The following is a 21,414-nucleotide window of genomic DNA, read 5'->3' as shown; positions in this document are numbered from 1 at the left end:
TAGGCCTGTAGTTCCCTGGGTCCTCCTTATGACCATTCTTATAGCTGGGAATCATATTAGCTAGTCTCCAGTCATCCAGATCCTCTCCAGATGACCATGACCACTGATAGATGATGGAAAGCAGCGCAGCAATCACATCCGCCAACTCCCTCAGCACCCTTGGGTGGATCCCATCAGGCCTCATGGACTTGTGACAGTCCAGGTGGAGCAGCAGGTCTCAGTTTCCACCTGAACTGTGGGGGGTTTCTTCTGCTCCCCGTCCCAGACTTCCAGGTCAGGTGGCTGAGTACCCCGAGGACAAGTGGTCTGGCTAGTAAAGACAGATATAAAGAAGGCATTAAGAACCTCAGCTTGTTCCTTACTTTCAGCAGTCATGTTCCCCTCTGCATCCTGTAGAGAACAGAGATTTTTCTTGGCCCTCCTCTTGCCATTTATAGAAACATTTTTTGTTATCACAATAGTGGCCAAGTTGAGCTCATACTGGGCTTTGACCTTCCTGATTTTTCCTCTGTATATGCCAGCAGCTTCCTTTTGCTCTCCCTGAATTTCCTGCCCCTTCTTCCACCAGACAGAAACTGTCTTTTTCTCCCAGACACTCAGCAAAATTTCCCTGTTCAGCCACACCGGTCTTCTTCCCCACCAGCTCATCTTTAAGCACACGGGGACAGCCCACTCCTGCGCCTTTAAGACTTCTTTCTTGAGGAGTGTCCAGCCTTCCTGGATCCTGTGCCCTTCAGGACTGACTCCCACGGGACCCTCCTACCAGTGTCCTGAACAATCTGAACAATTCAAAGTCTGCCCTTTGGAAGTCCAAGGTAGCAGTTTTACTGACAACCCTCTCTCCTCTGTCTCTCTAATATAGAGATCCACGCCACCACCATCAGTGAAGGCATTTTAGTCAGACCTCCTAATCACTTGGGCACATTCAGAAACTGCTTTGCTAGCTATGTACTTCTCCAGCTAAATTGCCAAAGAAGGTAGTAGCAGCTCCCTTATGTTTTCAGAGGAGCCCAGTCTTAGCAGTCATTATCCAGTACAGTCTCCAAATGTCTCCTGGAATAAGATTTTTAAGGACCTAGATTTAATGGAACATCTACTTTCTTTATTTTCTTTTCCTAGGGAAAAGCCTGGGACAGTCCTGGATGAGCAAAACAAGACACAATGCCTGACAGATAACATGCTTAGAGAGTAAGCAACAGATGAGCAAAGGTTATAATCTCAGGTTTGGATCCACAGGTTTAAATTCATTCTAAGATCTCTATGGGTGCCAAAGTCTAACGTATAGACAGCACAAAGTTTTATGCAAACCTCAACATTTGCAATGTTCACATTAAGGAGCAGGCCAATAGGTACTTTCATGTACAGTATATGTACACTTTATGTAGTAGGAAAAGCAAGTCACAAGATACTCCCAGAGTACAGTACACCCCCGAGTAAGTTTTCTCTGGAAAATCTTTCTGACCACACAGACTGCTCGCCAAGCATATAATAGAGCATGACTTAGGTTAAGATAATGGTGAAATGGAGGGTCAGTAACATGTAATCTCCAAAGCACATAATATAATCTACCCTAATTTATATGCATACTAAGTGTATGGTGTGAAAAGTGTCTTTAAAAAAAAAAAAAAAAAAAAAAAAAAAAAATCCTGCTCTTACTTGTTCCCTGCTTACATAAGAACAAAACTTTCTGAACCTTACAATAAAACATTTTTTTAGAGAATGCTGATGCACTTCATACATACTATTTCATCCTGCACTGAAATATGCAAGAATACATGTAATAAAGATATCTAAACAAACTATCAAGTGAGTAGCTATGATGCTCAGCTTCCCTTTAGTAATAGTCAGGATTTTGCTATTTTAGCACACTTTTCTATTATAATAATTAATAATAATACAAAATTAACCATTGATATCAAAATTGCTGGGGGGATTTTTGTTCAATCAGATGTGTTAATCAGAACCATAAAAATCTTCAGACATATAAAGATCTATAAATAAATAAATAAAAAGTTTTCTTAAATAAAATACTGTTTTCTTACAGTACATTTAGACTTTTAAATTTATATCAACTACTTCAAGTACTTTCAAAGCCTACAGATAAATAGGCATGGAAAAATAATCCCTGTTAAAACAAAAGCTGTCATTTCTGAATGGATCTTGAAACAGTCTCCAGTTAGGGGAGAACTTGGTAACCTTCAGATTTCATGAAAGAGTATCCCTGTATTTCAAGTGGAATGAAGCTAAGGGGAGTCAAGAAATTAGAGGAGAACAAAAATATCAGGCTAAAAGCAGCATATCAAAAGCTGGCCCTGGGGAGGAAGGAGAAAACAAAGTGGTACTGAAAATGGAGCAAAAATTCTTAAAGTTGGGCAGAGGCATGCACGGTGCCCCATCAGAAGAGCATCCTGCAAAGAAGGTAACTTTCTGTATTTCTAGACTGACCTGAGAAGGACCACCAAGTGCTGCCTCATTTCTTCTTCTTTTTTTTTTTTTTTTTCTTTCCTTTTTTAATTTAAACTTATGTGCTTAACATAAGCATTTTTTTGCTTCATCTTGTTTGAAATTCCAGGAAAATAATCTTTCATTATAAAATGAACATATATTTATGACCACTAAAGACAAAAGTCCCAGAAGCCTACTTTTCTTGATTTCAGTTGTGGATTTCAGTTGTTAGATTCCTCCATTTGCTATCCTTCCTAGCTTTTTTTCCTATGAAGAAACATGACTGTAAAGGGACTCAACTATATACGTTTAAATGTTAACTTTGGAAAGGATAGCTGTGGAATTCTCATATAGCAATTTCACAGCCACTTAAGGTCAAAAAATCAATTTGTGGTTGAATATGGCATATGCTCTAGAAAAAGATCTAGTTCTGACTCATGGAATTTGAGCTATGTATATTTTAGGTTAAAACTGGGCTTTAAGATACAGATCATCCATGTTCTACCCAAACTGAGATGAAGGCCCAGTGAATCTGACAATAACTGAAACTGTTTACCCTCCAGCATTATGTCCAGGTGAGCCTGGATCTCCACTTTAGATGACAGAGCTTCCTAAACACTGAGACAGTCATGCAAACATACAACCTTTTTCTAAGCCAATACATATCTTAATTTGCAGTGGTACTGAGAGATGGTCAAAGACACATGTAATGTTTTCTCCTACACACTTAGACCTCTCCTAATGCACTTGGACAATGATGAATTCAGTCCAGCTCATGAATGATGAATTCAGCTCAATGAGGAATTCAGCTTAATGATGATATCAACTCAATCATGAATTCAGCTCAAAAGCACAATCATAGAAATGGTAAAATGCCCTACTTTTCCAGTAACAGGCTTACTTAACTAGGGACCAGAGTGCTAGATGGTCCCCAGCCAGTAATAATTGAAATTCATAGCTCTCACCTTCCTGAAAAAGACATTTACCGCTAGACCAGTGGTAAGGCTAGGACTGGTCCATCCTTCATCCTACCTGAGGAGGTAGGACCGGGGTCAGAAAGGACAGATGGGCTGAATAATTTAATATGCAACATAAGCACCCAAATTACAGAGGCATTAAGACTGCATATGTCATTGGCCCAGGTAGCCCAATATGTAGCTTTAAGCATCCTCCCTTTGAGCATTTATGTCTTCCCTGGCTAGAGAGTGAGAGAGTTTCGGTAACTAGTTCTTGAATACCTTTCTCTGGGCGAGTGGTTTGTATTTGTTTATGTGCTGTGTCTTGACCCACCATCAGGTGTGTAGTCTGATTATGACCACAATTGCTATCTGCTATGTTCTAAGCCTACTGTAACAGCACACGAATGCTGGAAAGTATCACAGAAATACTAAAAATAAAATAAAATTTAAAAAGTATATTTCAAATATGAAAAAATAATAAAAATAATAATAAAAAACATGATGATTGTGAAAGAGGAAATTAAAATTATTCAGTGATTACAGAGGTTGTTAGTCCATTTCTAATAGAGTAGTTTATTACTTCATGTGTACCCTTTTCAGATAGCAGAACACACTTACCACATGTTCAAAATAATAATGTCATCCTCAATAGCAGATATCTCTTTCTTGGCAAAAGAAGATGCACAGTCACTGTCTCTCTGAAGACTGTTAAGACTGCCAAGGACCTCGTATCTCTTAAGGACTATTTGCTCCCACCAAATGCAGAAAGAATAAATAAATTAAAAAAAAAAAAAAAACTGCATTAGTAAAGCAAATGGTGAAAATTATCATTTAAACAATTCCATCTTTTTGGACATCTGAAATTAGCCACTTGGACTGCTGACCACTGCTGTAGTTGTTTGATTTTTGCAAGACCCTGTTTACCAGCCAGTATCAAAATTTAGCTGTGGAAGTTAGAATTTAATACAGTTACTAAGATCCTTATGAGATTGATTTATATATGTAATTAAACATTAAAAGCACTGACATGTAATCTCTCTACCCTTCATATCTGCTTTCCGGTATATTATATATATGAATGTAGAAGTCTCTGTAACTACACTTCATTGAAATCAGGTCTACTAGTTTTACGCCAGTAAAATCTAAGAGAATCATGTGGGATGACCAGATTGATGATATTTACAAAGTCCTGTCCTATTTTGTCACAGACAATCTCATAGAATCAAGGATACAGCTTGAAGAAATAATATATTTGTTTGCGCTGTGCATTTATCAAATCGATACTTATCAATTTATCTTTTTCCTATGATAATAAATTAAGTAAGGCCAAATTTCATCTGGCAAATAAAACAGTCAAAAGACTGGCACTAAACTACACATGGTTACAATCTGACTCTCCCTCAACTCCTCAAATGTGAAACTCTTCTGAAAAGGATTCTGTGACTATGGAAATGCATCTGCATTCTACCCTCTCCTAGCCCATTAAGCTGACTGATATGCTTTAGATTACAGTGACTTGGAAAAGAAAAATAATAGTTTTTAGTATAAAAAAAAAAAAAAAAGACAGAGAAATGAAAAGGAAAAAAAGTACCTTTTCAGTAAAAGCAGAAGGCAACAGAAGCTTTGGAATGAGTGCTTGCCAATAGAATGATTTCATGCTTTTGTTAATTAAAGGAACAAAGAAAAAATAGTGCAGTAGGCTGTATCCTACATAACAGCTTCTACTAATAAAAAGTAATAGACAATTTCCTGCATTCAATTCTTTTGAATACTATTATACAAGGTAATAGAGTTTTGGAAATGGAAGTCCTAGCAGCCTGTCAGAAAGAGCTTTCTTCCACTTTTTTTTTATTAAATGACTAAGTGCAGCAGTCTGTGTCCTATCTCTCCCTCTTGCATCTATTGGATTGTATTATTTTACATTTTGATTGAAATGATGTCACCAGCAGATAAAAGCCTGGCCCAGGCATTGTAATTGAATCAGCCTGAGTTGTTTATTCTAGTGATCTACAGCGATGCTTTCCTTGTCCTAACACAGAATACATAAAAGATCCCCTCTTGTTTAACATGCTACTGATTAGATCTATTTTTTTTTTAGAAGAAGAAGGAATCAAATTGGGGGGTCGAGAGAGTAAGAACTGGCATTTGGGGGGTGGGGCCCTTCTGCAGAAATGCAAAAAATAGATGAGAAGAGACACCATCTGCAAAACTTTCCATGTGTGACTGAAAGTTTAAATAAATAAATTTCACATAGCATCAGTACCAGATGCAAACAGATTTGATTGACAACATCTAAATGATAGTTAATGGGAACATGTACATTTTTTGAAATATTTTTCATGCTCATTTCCAAAATCAGAGAATTATTCAATTTTTTATTTAGAAATAAGTCTTATCTTTGAAGAAGATATATTTCAATTTGCTATTTTTTACTGCTATTAAAAATATAGTAAGTTAAATAATTAAATTACTATTATTGACATTCCATTTTCATTTAAAACATATTAGATTTAATAGACTAAACCAATATTCAGATAAGATGTGTTAAGGATAATCTATAATTGGCATTACTGAGAATCATATTTTATAAATCATACAATGACAGAGGAAAAAAAAGAATTATAAGAACCCTTCACTTAGCACATTTTGAAAACAATACTTAATCTGATAATTATTTTAAAAGAAAGTCTGTCTTTTATGTAAAGTGCTATTTTTTTATACACACTCACACAGAAACCTTACTGAAAATGAAATGAAAAATATTGCACTATTTTATGTGATGTGCATATCCTCATGCAAAACTTCTTCAACAGTATTTTGGAGGGATGTTTTTGTTTCGTTGCTTGTGGTTTTTGTTTGTTTGTTTAACTTCTGGGTCTTTCCTCAAAGTAAAATGCATTTGTATGAGGTTTAACAGGAATATGAAAATAGATGAAAATATGCCAAGCCCATCAGGCAATTTTCTGAAATGCCTTTTTGCTTAAAACCTATGAATTGTTTGTCTCAAATCTGAGTCTGGCAGCTAATTCAGTTTGTTATTTGGGATTTCTGTATGAGTAGGGAGTACAGGTCTACTTTGAGAAAGTATTTATTTAATGCATAAGTAAATTCTGGGAACACAAATAAATGAATTATTTTACAAATAACTACAGTTAATAAAATATTTTCAAGGAAAATGTTATTAAATACAGTAATAAAAAAAATAATTTTGGATTTTACTTAATCTAAAAAATTCAAATGTATACAATATCTGTAATAACACTACTTCCCACAAGTGAAAATTAAAGTCAGCAAGAAGGTTTTATTAATGAATAAATATATCTGGTATCTCCATATATATATAACTTATTTTTAGTGTTATTTCCTGATTATTTGCTAAAATTTATGAATTAAAAATACATTTCCCATACCATTTACAGTCTATTTATCACTCCTAATAGCTGCATTACAAAGTTCACTCATAATAATTGCTGATACCTAACACATATACCTTTGAGACCTGCAGATTTTTGCGGTTCATGTGTTGTCCTGAAGGTATCGCTATTTGAAAGCACATGTGAAAAATATTTTTTAATATTTCTAGTCAGTGATGAACTCAGAAGTGAAAAGCTAGAAGATATACTAACTATATTTATAAATGTGTTTGTCTGGAGTGTGTTTTAATGAATGTACTTTGATTGGATTTAACCCTTCAACATGCACTTATTAGAATGAGATGGGTGATGCACTTTTATCTTGGTTTTCAGTACTGATACTGCAACCTTCTTGGAAAGTAATAATTTCATGAAAACTAAACTGAAGTAAAGAACAAATTAATTCAGATCTGTCATTTAGAATTATAAAGCAAACTCAATGCTTTACCTGTAAACAATCATGAGTATTACAGTTGGCCACAGTCCTGTGGCCATGTAAAGAAAGCCAAGCTCACCAAAGCACCGATCCATATTCAGTCCCCAGAGCTGCTTAAATGTAATTTGCATCACAGAGGTTATGCATTTGGTCTCTGGGAAAGAAAAAAAAAAAAAAAAAAAAAAAATGTAGGCAATGTTGATTTAGCCACCCTTCAATACTCTCCAGCAGCTGCCTCAGGGAATAGCACTCAGAGGAACATCCCAATATGCCACGCTTTTTCTCACCATCACATTATGTTCTTGTTAAAGCATAAGTGGTAGGTACAGGCAAATTGATTTCAGCAAAGAAAAATCATTGTGAACATGAACTCCGGTATCCAAGCCCCTCAAACACAAACAGGGATTTTTTATATATAATTCAGAGAAACAATTAACTTTTTCATAGCAATTTTAATAATTTTGGAATTTTCACTATGAATTCCTGTGAAAAATTGGATGTTTGGTGTGCATCCTAATATCGTCAATGGGATTCCTGATTTTAATGGGAGTTGGTTCAGTCACTGCCAGCAGAAAGGTGTGAAGAAAAAGAAGGAAAAGCCTGTATTTCAATTTGTTATTTCTAGTCAATCTCTTACAAGAGTATGCTCCTTTGAGATTTGCAGCCACTAGCATATTTGGTATACATGGACATTTTGTAGCTTATCAAAAGCAAACTAAACTTTCAAACCTATCAAAGTTTGCAAAATAAATGTAAGTTGGCAAAACGTAATGCCAACAAGTGAAAACAATCACTAGAAAACAGGCAGATGGAAATGGGTAACAACAACCACAGTGGTAAGAATGCAGCAAAATCAAGTCTTTAAAAATGAGAAGGAAGAATGCATGTGTGTGTGCTTGATTTGAGTAATGACATTTTAAAAAATATTCAGACGCCAGTAATAATGATGTTTAAACTGGAAAAAGCAATATAGACTCTACAATGTTCCTTCCTCTAGTGTTTCAAAACTGAGGTTAGGGAAAACAGTTTCCACATTAGGTGGTGTGCTTTAAAATCTTGAAAATGTTTTAACTCATTCCTTAAACTAACTAATGCAAGGAACCCAAAATAAGTTCAAAGTGTACTGTTAGACATATTAGTAATATTTCATGTCTTTCTTTCATCACAGCAACAGGCTTAAATATATATATATATCAATTAAAAAAAAAAAAAAAAAAAAAAAAAAAAGCTAAAACTTCAAGTATATCTTATATCTAAACAAGGTATGCAACACATGAAGAAATGGGGTTTTGCTTAAAAGAAATGGCAATTTCCTTTACCAATTGTCCAATTGTCTTGTCTGGGGTACAAACAATACTTCAGAACCTAAACCCAACTCTTTCTAAAGCAACTCGAATAAGACACCAGGTTTTCAAAAATATTGTGCCCTAGCAGGCTCCTCTGAAATCAATTATTTAGAAGAAAAAAAAAAAAAAAAAAACTAATTGAGTAATCTAATACATAATCCTCCTTTTGAAAATTCTGGTCCAGAAAATTTAAATAACCATCCAAGACAGCTAAGTATATATAGGTCCTCCTGCTTTTTCTCAGAACGGATGCATGATCTGTGTTTTGTCTTTTCTTTTAAAAATAATTAATACTAATAGCCATGAACCTATCTCATAAAATCAAAACAACAACAACAACAAAACTGTTTTACATTAAGGAATAGTAAGAAAATAAGTAAAGATACAGATGTTACTATAAGTCTTTAAGGAATTATTATAAATTAAAACAAATGTAAATATACAAATAATTCTATGGCTATATGTATGTGTAGATACACTTACATGCACATAAACATCAGAAAAGCAGAGGGTGAAATTTCTTTCTAAGTTATTTATAAAATGAGCTAGAGATGAATTAATTGAATTGTACAAAATGTGATTGTTTAAGAAAATACATTACAACTGAAAGAAAAAATGCTTGTGCAGCATATTATTTCATCCAAGAAAGTATGCATATATATATATAAAAAAAAGTTTACATGTCATCGTGTTCCATCTTTGCATGTACTTGCTCTTTATCTCTAAAGCAGCATACGTTCCATATGAGAGAGGGGGTTGCCATGGTATCTGCACTTTAAAAAATTGAATAGCAGATCTAAAAGAAGCATAAAATCGATTTAACAAGTTGTCATGTAAGTTACCCTGGCCCATAAGTATGAAATCTGTGCACCTTTTTCTGTACAAAAATGTTTATTTAAAATAATAATAATAATAATAAGTTTTAGTCACAGAGCTAAATATGCTGCTTGTCATTAGGTTTGTCTCCTTATCAGTTTACAAACAATTTGGGTGTGTACTTATAAAAATACACATTTTCAAGCACTTTTTTCATTTTCTCTTAAAAATACAATAAAATACAGTAATATTAAAGAAGTAACTCTAAGCAGTGCTTCAAATTCTGAAGATAAAATACTGACATATATTTGGAGACAAAAATAAACTTCAGTTAAAAATTCACTACTTTATGAAGTTCTTACTCATTCTAAATAAAAGAGGTTTCAGTAATCACCTTGAAGATGGTCTTCTTTTATTTTTGATCACTCTGAAGAGAAAACTCCATAACTATAATCTGGGACTTCCTAGAGTCAGAAGCACAAACAGGCACTCACAATTTTAGCTCCCAGTCTCCAGGGGAGGCCAGATAGTTCTTGCAAATATAGTTATATGGTGTCATGGGCAAATTAGAGAAATGTGTTTTTCCTTCTCTCTCCCCACCCCACCCTCCTCTTAGAAGAAGAAGAAGAAGAAGAAAGAGAAATGTTGATGGAAGAATAGTATAGGTGGAATATGGCAGTTTGTTCCAAAGCTACATTCTCCCAACTTCCCTGCAGGATGGGTTACCACAAACTCATTGAGTAAATCACAGCCAGAATCATTACTTCTGCTGAAACACCCTCATTGGCTGAACATAGCCTTTGGGAAAAGGTCAATGTTACCTAGCAACTACTAAGAGCTAGTGCCTTTTTATAAATTAACCCCTTCATATGCAGCTTCAATAACATCTTCCATTACAAAAGGACTTCCTCTCTTCTGTGCAAAACATACTAGGAATCAATAGGTTCAGCTGTCAGAAGTTGCCCAATGAAATCATGGTTGAGCCTGAAAATGCTTTTAATGATTAGATTTGTTCACATATAATCTTAACTATGTTCAAATAGAATTATGCTGATCTCTCATAAACCCATACAAAAATCAAAGGCTGTTTCACAGAGCTTCCAGAATTTTGTATGCCAAGTTTCTATCTCTGTAGCTTGGCTGTAGTTAGGTCCCAGGACAGAAGAGTCATAGAACAAAGAAAAGGTGGAAGAGTAAGGCAAAATCCACAAAGTAGCCACAGACACCTGTCCCTCTGCAGGGTAGGGGCACTTTCTTATCACCTTGTTCACTATTTTGAAGGTAAAGTCCATATTGAAATAGGATGTGAACATGGCTGCATGTGACTAAGGGTAGTTCTTTGGCTCAGGGATCCCAAATAGCTGATGTGCTGGGGATTACCATGCTCAGGGAAAGTCTGTGTTAGGGAATGCAGGCAGAGACTGTGATAAGAGCAACCAAGAAGCGGACAACCGCTATACCTAATATTTTACCTCATGCAAGGACTCTGTCATGACCCATTGTTTGTTTAGGTTTGCTTTGGCTCACCAAACCATCTCTATTTTTACAAAATAGCATGCAAATTTATAGGCAGTTCAGATACCAGCTATGTGCAATCTGATGAATTGGGACTCTTCCATACATGTCTATGCCATGATATACTAAAAAGAGTATCAGAAAGCTCCAAGAAATTTAATGGCTGGACCACAGAACAACCAGTACTGCAGTCCATATCAAAAAGTGCAGATGTTCTGCTTTTTAGACATAGCCAATATTTGCATGACTCATCTGTTATTTTCAGAGAAGTTACGACAAGATGGAAACGGTTTGCAGAATTTAAATGAGAAGCTGAGTTACTATTTTTGCTTCTTACAACTCACTGAGTAGCAAAGATCTACTTAATAATAGACCTGTAAAACAAGTTCATGTCTTCAATACTTCATGTCAAAAATGAAGGAAGTATGATTAACAAAATTCACAGTACTTATGCAACACCTGAAATACTCTACTGAATTCAAATCCAATGTCTTAACTCTCCCAGCCTCTCTCTGTCTGCAGTCTATAAATTAATCTATGGTGCATAAATACAGTCTTGTACAGCTATTCTCTAGCCAGCAGTAAAACTCACTTGACTTTTAATCCTAATTCTACCTCATTGAGAAAAGCCTGGCCTAGTTGATCAAATAAAAAGAGCTTTTAATTACATGAGTTAAGGACAACAGAGTCATCTGTACAACTCATAGTGTTTTGCACAACATATATATATATATAAATATATACATATATATAAAATAATATTTCTGATAAAAAAATATAAAGAGTTGTATCAATTTTGTACAGTCCATTTTGCACTCAATGACCTTTCCCAGGCAAGTAAGCAGCAGTGTCTGTTCCCATTTTGCAAGATTGTAAATAGCTAGTTTTACAGCAGATGTGCACTTGCCATCCAGTCAGCAAATATCTTGCCAAAGACTGGTCCTCAAGCATTCTGTTACTTGCCTATCAAGATCAAACAGATCAAACAGATGGGGGCAGATGGGGGCATATGCAAACAAGAATGGTTACTGCAGTTATGGAAGCAAAAAACTGCAGGACTAACCTCTAGGAAGCCACAATCTACAAAAGCTACTGTTCATGGAACACATTGATGGTACTAAATCTCTGTTTTTTTTGTTTGTTTATTTGGTTGGTTGGTTGGTTTGGTTTGGTTTTAAGGAAATCTAGAAACAGCAGCTAAAAAGCATGACTTCAAGAATGTATCTAAAACAACAACAATAACAACAAACACAGAATATGGCAAATTCATTATAACATTGGTAGAAAAGGCAACCCTGACTTGCTTGGACTGAAAGGAATGAAATATTTTTGGAAAAGAATGGTCTTTGACTTAAATGGCATTTCATATTTTATTTTCCATACCAATCTCAACCTAATATTTTACTTGCATTTTTCTTAATTTAGACTCAGCTGTCTATAATAATACCCTTATCTCTCCACCAAGTGAAATTTACTTTGTATCCAGCAAGGCATTAAGTCTTTCTAGCAACTCCATCCAATATACATTATGCATAGTAGGTCTGTCAGCAAAGGACTGTCCAGTCAACTAGTATATTATGTTCCCCTTCAAGTCCCTTAGTCTTTGCTACTTCTTAATAACTAATTAATTTTAGGTCATATGCCTTCCTCATCACCATCTTGCTTTTTTTCCAGGAAGAAAATGAATGGAGTATCAGCGGAACCACCATAACTAATGTCAGGATTTTCTTGTTAAGAGGTTTGATAAATTGTCTAAATATATATGTGCTTTGAGTTACAGGGTTCATTAATAAATAATCATTTCTAAGGCTGAGAACAATAATTAGATCAGGGTTCGTGTCTGTCAAGTTATTTTTTTTTTTTCAAATCACTAGATTAAGAGTTTAATACATTATACATGACGGACTCCAGGCCTTCTCCAGAGTCACTTTGGGTTGGATTCATGAAGGAAGTAAGGGTAGAATTTATTTCAACTAGTTTTTCAGGGTTACAAAGTAGTCATCAACATCTTAAGTGCTCTTTTTTATTATTATTATTTTGTAGTCAGTGGACAAAAAGGTACTTCTGAAATATCATTCACCTTTTCCAAAGGTAGATGTTTCAGTCAGGACAAGTGGTTGGCAGCCCAGGTATGCTCACTGGCTGTAAAGGGATTCTAGATGATTCACCTAGGTATGGACAGACAAATCTGAGGTTAGGTGGAAAAAAAAACACCCCAAGGACTCGGAAGTTGTACCTACCTGCAGGCCAGTCTCTGGACATTATCCATAACTGCCTTTGTCTTGAGGCCAAAGTTCCATGCCTATATTACACTTAAGCCTAGCAGTAAAACAATATAAGGCAAACTTTTATATACATCATGTACTAGTGAGGTTGCATTTTGGTAAGCCTCCAGACGTACCATATAAAGCCAACAAGAAACTCATCAGCTGAAGTACAGCACAGGTCTTAATCCTGCTGCTTTTTCAAAAGGAACAGTGAAAATATTTACAGAAGATAAGATTGAGTTATCATTTTTAAAACATCTTAGAGAAACAGGATATATATATACAGATATGTATTTTAATATATTTACACACATACATACATATATACATACATACAATGTTAACCAGTAAGCAAACATTAGAGCCACAAAAACACAAGTTATAAGCAGTAAAGTTAAATTTATAAATCTTTGTGCTTCAGAAGCATTTTAGTACTATTGAGTGGTGAGGCACTGGAACAGGTTGCCCAGAGAAGTTGTAGATGCCCCATCCCTGGCAGTGTTCAAGACCAGGTTGGATGGTGCTCAGGGCAACCTGGTCTAGTGAAAGGTGTCCCTGCCCATGGCAGGGGAGTGGAATTAGATAATCTTGAAGGTCCTTTCCAATCCAAAACATTTTATGTTTCTCTTATTATATTTGGATACATATCCTCCAGTCTTTAGTTGAAATCCCTGTACAGAAGATTTGATGACATTTTCATTAAGTTACACATTAACAGACACATGACTTCACTCCTAAAACAGAGAGACAGGGACAAAGAGAAAGGCTGAACACAGCTTTTTGACTTGGTCTTACCTGGGATCTTTTGAGGCTATTTATTTTTAAATACCTTAGTTGCTACGAATTGGCAATATGTGATGCTTTTTGCCCTGTCTACCCATGTCCCTGTAGCATTGGATTGTGCTACTGTTTATTTTCTCATTCTCCCATCTCAGTCTTGTTACTTTTCTCTTACTGTGTCCTTCCCTTTAGCAGGCTGGACAAACAGAAATAACAAGAAAATCTTGAGAACAAAAAGAATAATTAAAAATATGTATCCGAAGTGATTCCTCTAAACTATTTCTTGTGAAAAATGCTGATTATGTATAATAAGCTCTTTGTGAAGAGGTATAACATCTCATGAATGTTTCTTACACTGGAAAGGAACAAAAGATTACTGAACAGCTAAAATACCATTGTGAACACTGTGAACCTGCTGTTTTGTTCTGAGGGCTTACATCCTAATTATAGCAGTTTTCTTTATTCTTTCTTTAAGAACCCTTTTTTATCGCAGTGTGGACTGGACATAAACATTCCGTTGGATCCTATGTGTAAATAATGAAAACATAAAAACTATGGATTTTTCCCCTATCAAGCAGGTTAATAGTTTAATTGTATACAGTTATTCTTACATTAAAAGCTGCATACCTGGCAAGCTTTATCGGGTAACAGGGACTTTTAAATGTGCCAATGTTTCTACAGAAGTAACGCAGGTCAATTGCAAAAGGGATAACCATAATGATTAAATCATTAAAATTTTGTCTATGCTTCACAGAGCATAGAGAAAATTAACTTCCCACCAACCTCATTTTTCTGCTGAACATGAAATAATGATTTTCTGCCAGTATAATTACAAAGCTAACATCTGATAGAGTCAGCATCCAGGGGGGATTATCACATGCATGAGTATTAGACCTCATTACCAGCTTGACTGCAAAATTATTACATCTTGTAATTGGATGGTGAGATTTATATACAGATTGGCTGGGTTCTCTGTAAGATTGTAATTACAAGCTTCGTTGGTTCGCTACTTATCACACGGTGCAGGAGGAGGCAAAAACAAGCAGAGGAAAGACCATTTCATTAAGCCATAACCCTATCAAGGGAGGAGCACTGTAACATCCCTGTATTTATTAGGCCAAACAGAGCTGTTTGCAGAAGGGGAGGCCATTTATTACTGCCTGACAAATGGGATTTCATTTATTTAACCTCGGTGATCTATTTCAGTAAAATGTACAAACGAGCCATCCATTTTATGATTCCGGAGTCAACGCCTCAATTATCTAAAGGCTAACTGACTGTTAAAGCACCCATCTGCTAGGATGAATTCATTGATTTAATTTGCTTCATGTTACTGAATGATTCTTCGTAGCCGGGGAGGGGAAAGGAGTGGGGAGGGGGGTTGGCGGTTTAGGAGAATGCATCAGAGTGATTCAGCGCACTGGTGTCTGTCTGCATGTGTGCATGCACGCTCGTGTTTTTTTAATCCTTCAGCACAATAGAAGAAGGCGATCAATAGCAGCTTAAATTTTATGAGACAAGGAGTTAAGTTGTTCAGCCCAAGCCAAAACACCTTTGTTCTACCATAACAAGTAATCTCTGTGGTGGAATTAATATTGACAAGCTGGCTTCTTTGTAGCTAATTTTGTGGGTGCCTGAGCCAATCAGGAGCCTTGCAGTAATAGAGTTGTTATTAGAGTTCATTATAAAAGCTGTGGATCAATGGCTACACTGGGAGGGAGAGGACATGCTGCAGCAGAATGCATATGTATGCTCAAGGAAATGAAATCCTTTTAATGTCCTTGTAATAATTTATTCTATAGCTCACTTTTACTTAAAAAAAAAAAAAAAAAAAAAAAAGGAATCTTTCAAAAACAGAAATGTTCCTTTGTGAGGCTTTTAATTTTATCACAACACTGAAAACGATAGGAAGAAAAGTAGAAGTTTAGGGGTGGAAAACAGGGAGACCTTTTTAGCTAGTTCTGAGTTTTATCAGAAATGGATTTCATTTGGAAAATGTCACCACTCCCATCCTATCCAAACCACGCAGGCTGGTTTGCTGAAAGCTTAAGCCACAGTGAATGTAGCATTGATGTCTTTTAAGCCACCCCTTTTCTCTTGCCTCCCTAAACCGTCTGTCTCATTAAATCTGATTTTTAGTTTTTCTTTGACGGGGTGTCATTTTGTAGAAAACATCTTTACATTCAAGGAGAAGTCACAAATAGCACACTAAAGCTTTTTCTCCTGTGTTTCTAGGGAGGAATGACCTGTATGCTGTAAGTGAGTTAGCACTTTCAGAAAGCTGACAAGGAGTTCACAGAACACAGCTCTTTGTAAAAGGTTGCCTCTTTCAGCTGTAAAAGGGCCCTTCTTGATGTAAGTGTTCCCAGAGTAATAATCCATTTCTCTTGTGGCAGCCTCCAGCTCATGCTATAATCTTTCCCACAAGCTCTGAATCAGTACAAGAAAGCTGTTTACTGGACAATTTTCCCTGCATCTCAATGTCAAATGATATTGCATTAAAATGTGAGAACATCGCACTCTAAAAAAGGCAGAAGGATCAAAGGGAACCCTCACAGTGAGTGAGTTGAGACAAATTAGCATCTTGGTCATGGTTTCCTAAATATAATAATATGGCATTTCAGGGCCATGAGTTGTTTGCTTTGCATCCTTCCTTTTATTTCACTAAAATAAATAAATAAATAAATAAATAAATAAATAAAAACATTTATTTTTTCCATCTCCCTATTTTTTCTCTGCCAAAAACATTGAATCACTTTCAATTGATGCAATTAAACAGGGTAAGTTCCTTGCGTAGACAATGTTGTTTCAGTTCCAGTAGATATCAGTAAGTCAATATGAGAGATTTTTCTGCAAAAATAAAACCCTCAAATATGAGCATTGCTCTGTTTTTTTTGTTTGTTTGTTTGTGTGTGTTTTCAATTATCACATTTTTTCCCATAGATTGACAAAAATAATAATTTCAATTTCCTCATTTTTTTTTTTCCTCCAGACCTCTCTTAAAACTTAGATTCTATTTAATGTAGTAACAGAAAATATTCCGGGACAGTAAAGTTGGGATTCAAAGAAAACTTGCCACTACGTTTTCTATACACTTTTTCTACCACTCTTCTCCTCCAGATGGAGGAAACTAGGTGTGTATCAAAAATCAGTGATGGAAAGAGTTGAAAGTGATGAGAAAGGTCCAAATACAGAAAATATAGCAACCCACAGAACTTAAGAATAATTTTGTGTTAATCAGAAAGTTCTGAATTTGACGATTTATTTCTTTACTTTTCAAAATTTCAGAATTTTGAGATAATATCTCAACTGGAATTTTGTTTTGAAATGGAGTGAAAGATGAGCGTATTTCCTCTTTCCTCAGATCAAATAAATATTTTTTAACAATCAGCCTTTCTCATTTTTCTCTTTTCTTCATAATGATTTATTCCTAATAGTGGAAGAATCTCAACAGAAACTTATTTGCGGTTTTAGTGTTTCCTCATGCTATTCTCTGACATTCATGTCCCTCCCAGAATCTTCCATGATCTTTCTGACGGTTGAACTTCAGCCATGATGATGTCATTGTTCTTTAAAGTATGCCTCATGACATGAGGTATGTCATGTTCTTTGAGGTCAAGTAGGGAAAGCCTGTAATGAAAGGGAAAAATGGACTGGTCAATGAATAATGCTGTGTATCAGAGGTCAAAAGGAGCTTCCATACAGTAAAAATAACTGTCAAAATGAGCACAATCCTGCAACATTGATGAAAACAACAGAAAAAGGCTTTTTAGGCCATTGTGAAATCAGATCACAATGAGGCTGATACAGAGATTAAGGGCAACCTAAATAGGGCTCTAAACTTAAATGAATATTACCATCCTCACTGAAAATGGAGATTAAATGCCAACCCAAAATGTAAGGGTAAGATAGCTACTGGGAACTGCCACATCTAAATATAGATGTAACAGAACAGCTCCAGCAATACCACTCAGAATCAGTCTTTCTGAATCAAATCTGGTCAAATAATTTGGTCAGAATCAGATAATAAAAATCATAATATAAACTATGTGAAACACCAGTTTAAGCTGAAGCTTAAAACAATTGTACTGCCTTAGTGCCTGTAAGTATGGGTTTGGACTTTGTAAAATAGGAAGGCTCTTCTAATCCTGGGTGTCTGAATTTTCTTCTCTTAAGAAATCTGAACTCCTTCTATGAGCAACAACGAGGAATACCCCTTCCAATGCAAAGCAGAAATTGCCCCAGCAAATTATTTCTTATTCAGTATACATTATTTCTAGTAGACCATCCATTAGTATTTTTCCAGCATAGTGCTGTAAGTGCTGTGTGGTCAGGCCCACCATGAGCTACATAGAGTTGAACAATAGGAAGCCCAGAGGAGCAATTATAAATTTAGCATTATGCTTTCATCCATGTTTCTGCCCTCATCAATTTATCTACTGGGCCCCCAGCCAGACTTTCTTAGTGTTTGCTTGAAGCTCTTCAGGACACTAAATTTCTTCTTGCAGAATGTTTTGGGCTACTCCATGCCAATGTAATGCAAACACAGAAATAACAAATGATCTGTAGTTTTACATTCCCTAGTACTAAATTTCACTTCTTTAAACCACTCATTACTCATTATTCTCATTCACCTACTTTCCACCATTTTAAAGACTGGAAGTTATTCTGTTTGCTTTGGTACTTGCTGAAGCACACAACATATCTTGCTGTGAACCCTTGATCACTGACTTCAAAAGTTACCTCTATACTTCATTACAATCCATTATCAGTTCTAGTAACATAAATGTGGATTAAATGCTTCCAGCATTAAGATCAGTCTCAAATACCCATTGATTTCAATGAAAACAGAATTTCATGTTGTAGATCTGGTTCTCTGTCACAACACTTCATTTTACTGACATTACCTCAAAAACTTCACTGAGACATCCCAAGATTTATTCTACACTAGAAGTAAAGAAAAAAACAGACCACACTTAAACAGTTCAGCCCTAGAAGAGGTGCTTTCTTTGTTACAGGTTTATCCTTAGTGGAGATGAAATATATTGGGTAGTTGTAACGGAAAATATTTTGAATAGCATTAGTGAGGGGAGAAGAAAAAAAAAAAAAAAAAAAAAAAAAGGCTGAAGAACACACATTTTTCATCCCTATTGCTTGCAATTAACACACTCAATAATCCATTGAATGTAACTGAACATTACATATACAGCTGCAGTAAAAAGCATCTACTATTCAAGTTTTAAAGCTACACATCCTTTGGCCTTATACCTCAAAATAGGCTTGGGGCAGGAAGGTACTACAGTATAAATACATGTCTTAGAGTATGCTATTCTTCAGCAAAATGTGTGCTGTAATGAGATAACACCTTCACCATATCCTGAAGGTGGACAGTTATCTCATTACAAAGTATGTATGGTCATGTTTTATTGACTAATTCAGTTTTATTTTTATTTAAAAATTTTCAGTATGACTCAATTGTCCATAAACAAACCAGTAGAAGTGATTTTTAGTGACAGTAGATTTTTGCTGAAAGGCTGATTATAAATTTCAACAATACAAACGCCAAAATTTCTACTAACTTTAAGGAAAGTAAGATATATGTCAACAGATTTTTGAAAACATCACTTTCCTCTTTAAAAAACTCATGCTTTATCTAACCAACACACATTAAGATCTGCTGCATTTTACAAATTAAATATGTCCACAACTCAGAAAAGACATTTGTCAGAAGAATCAAACAATGTAGTCATGGTAACCCATAATTAAAGATTAGATCCAAAAACTGTTGACAAAACAGTCATCTACCATACACACATTCTCTCTCATATTTTTAGTAATAAATTCTGAAGAAAAGTTGTATAGAAAACAGAGTTTTTTACTTTTCTTTCAAGTAATTGCGGGTGGAAAGGCTGTTATTTAGAGCAGAACAGAGAATAGAAAGAGTGTGGCCAAATGGACACCAAAAAGGTATCTGTGTTGTTAGCTCCAAGCAAACTTATTTCAAAGGGAGGTTTATTGAACAGGGTTACCAAAGCACCATAGACACAGCATATAAAGTATCAGATTGTCTCCCCACAACTCTGTTAAAACAGAGATAGCCAAAAATATGACCGTGGGAGATGGGATTTAATATTTGAGTTATCACTTGCTATGCCTTATGACTAGGAAAAATAGGTTAGTTAAAATGTTTGGGAAGAGTGATAGTTCAAGAGTCACTGTTTTCCCTCCTGGTAACTCCACACCTACCTGATAATAACTTTACTAATGGACAGGAAAAGAACCCTAACTAGGAGAAGAAAGGGATGAGATAAGGGTTAGATATGCTCTGATAATTAAGACATTTAAGATCCCAACTCCATTTTCACCAAGAGAACTAGAATTTCAATTACATATTTGGGCACTTGTAATATTGGTAAGTACTGGTCTGGATCTAATCATTATTGTTTTAAGCAAGTGATTTCTATAATCTAGTAAAACATAAGGATTATTTTATTTCTTAAGGACTCCTTCCTTCACTTGGTTATGAGGACATGATCAACACACTGATTTTAATGAAACAGTAATATTAATTAACCATTTACTTAGGTAGAAAATTAATATTCTTGATGACACAAGTAAAATAATACTTTAAACAAAGTCTGTAATACTAGTAATGAACATTCAACAGTTCTTAGAAGTGACCTCATATGAACAATTTGTATCATAAGATTAACAAGAGACTAGAGTAATTTTGTGACATAAAAAGCTCCTTTTTCAAGGAGCTTTTTTTTTTTTGCACAAAATAAACAAATGTTGGGAACATACAAGAACACAAGGAAACTATTTCTGAATAAAATCTGAGAAATTTAAGATTCCATTGTTTTTGACAACATCTACACTTTTGCATAGATGTAATTTATTAAAAAAAAAAATAAAAAATAAAAAAATAATAAAAAAGAAGATCATTACTTTAAAAATTGTGAAAATACAGCAGAACTAAAAAGGTCCTTCTCAGAACCTTGTTTTATTTTGCTTGGTGAAATTTTTCATCATTATTCTTTCTCTGCTGACAGTAATTAAAAAATAAAATACTTAGAGTCATCAGGCTAACAGCCTGTGAGATCCAGAAAAAGCTAAATCCAAAAGTATCACTGTTTCTCATTTTGCAAATAAGGTACTCACTTAACACTCTTTTTTTTTTTTTTTAAAAGTAGATTATATACTTCTGAACAGTAAGTTCCTCAAATATTTTTTCTATCATTTCTTATTTGTGTGCTACTCCTGACAGCTGTGATCATAAAGAAACGTAGTCTTCATGTGCAGCTGGAAACCCTCAGGACTTCTGTGGAAAAAATAAAAATAATAAATGTTTTCCTTAAGATAAACACCCTCAAAATGGGAAGAAAGAATAAATAAATTAGTGACTGTCTGCCGAACATATGATTTGGAACACTTGCT

Source organism: Oxyura jamaicensis, chromosome 2, assembly GCF_011077185.1.
Source record: "Oxyura jamaicensis isolate SHBP4307 breed ruddy duck chromosome 2, BPBGC_Ojam_1.0, whole genome shotgun sequence".
NCBI lineage: Eukaryota > Metazoa > Chordata > Aves > Anseriformes > Anatidae > Oxyura > Oxyura jamaicensis.
Note: the sequence above shows the minus strand (reverse complement) of the source record.